We start from the raw sequence: 1628 nt of genomic DNA, 5'->3' as shown, positions 1-1628 counted from the left end.
GAAGGAAGGAAGGAAGGAAGGAAGGAAGGAAGGAAGGAAGGAAGGAAAGGAAGGAAGAAAGGAAGAGAGAAAAGAAAGAAAGATGACTGCTGATGGTGGTCTTCCCAGTAAAAGCAGGTAAAAAAACCAAATAAGCTAGGGGCAGAAGTGATCAGTCCATCTTTGGTCAAAGTGGGTTTGAGGTGCCTGTGGGACATTCAAGAAGATAAGGAGAGGCTGGGAGCAGTGGCTCATGCTTGCAATCCTAGCGCTTTGGGAGGACCAGGTGGGCAGATCAATTGAGGTCAGGAATTCGAGACCAGACTGGGCAACATGGTGAAACCTCATCTCTACTGAAAATACAAAAATTACCTTGGTGTGGTGGTGGGCGCCTGTAATCCCAGCTATTCTAGAGGCTGAGGCAGGAGAACTGCTTGAACTCAGGAGGCGGAAATTGCAGTGAACCAACGTGCCACTGCACTCCAGCCTGGGTGACAGAGCGAGACTCTATCTCAAAAAAAAAAAAAAAAAAAAAAAAGAAAGAGAAGAGGAAAAGACAGCTGGGTACATGGTCTGGAGCTCCAAAGAGAGGTCTGAAGTGGAGTCTGATGTTTTGAATCAAGGTCAGGTATTATTAACTCCAGTTTACAAAGTTCACAGAGGTTAAAAAAAAACTATTTGACCACAGTTACACAACCATGGGGCAAGGATTTGAACTCAGATATATGGATGTCAAGTTCAGTGGTGTCTTTGACCCCCCAAGTTCAGTGCTAATTCCTTTGCCCCAGGATGCATCAGCTTCTGCAAGGGTAGGGGCTGGGGGTTTCGGAAGGAGGAAGCAGGTGTCTGAGTGTGTTTGTGCCCCATGTGCCTTCTGCCTGAAATTGCATTTGCAGGCTGTGCGCGGTGGCTCACACCTGTAATCCCAGCACTTTGGGAAGTCGAGGTGCGTGGATCACTTGAGGTCAGGAGTCCGTGACCAGCCTGGCCAACATGGTGAAATCCCATCTCTACTAAAAATACAAAAATTAGCCGGGTGTGGTGGTGGGCGCCTATAATACCAGCTACTTGGGAGGCAGAGGCAGGAGAATCACTTGAACCCAGGAGGGAGAGGTTGCAGTGAGCTGAAATTGTGCCATTGAACTCCAGCCTGGACAACCGAGCAAGACTCTGCCACAAAAAACAAATTAATTAATTAAAATTTTTATATTTTCCTTTGGACAAATGAAGAAAATGCCCAAATTATTCATTCAACAAGTGTATTGGGATAGTCTTTAGCATGATGCAGCCATAACTGATCTTCATTAATAACAATATAGGTAAGACTCTTGCTACTCAAAGAAGGCTCCTTGGGCCAACATGCATCAGCATCACTTAAGATCTTGTTAGAAAAATAGTATCAGGTCCCAGCTCAGGCCTGTGGAATCTGAAATCTGCATTTTGATGAAATCCGCAGACGACTAAATGTACAATTAACGTTTGAGAAGCAGTAGGTTAAACCTAATGATGACACAGAGTGGTGCGATTCATTTTTAAGTCATGTTACTCTTTAATCTAGATTTAAAAAAACATAATCCTCTGTACTGTTATCTAGTCACCCAAATTCCATGGGAAATGGGAGTTCACAAAATATAAGAACAGGGTGTTCT

This window comes from Piliocolobus tephrosceles, chromosome 16 (genome assembly GCF_002776525.5).
Source record: "Piliocolobus tephrosceles isolate RC106 chromosome 16, ASM277652v3, whole genome shotgun sequence".
NCBI classification, from domain to species: Eukaryota; Metazoa; Chordata; class Mammalia; order Primates; family Cercopithecidae; genus Piliocolobus; species Piliocolobus tephrosceles.
The sequence above is the reverse complement of the archived record's forward strand: the minus strand, read 5'-3'. Positions refer to the sequence as shown.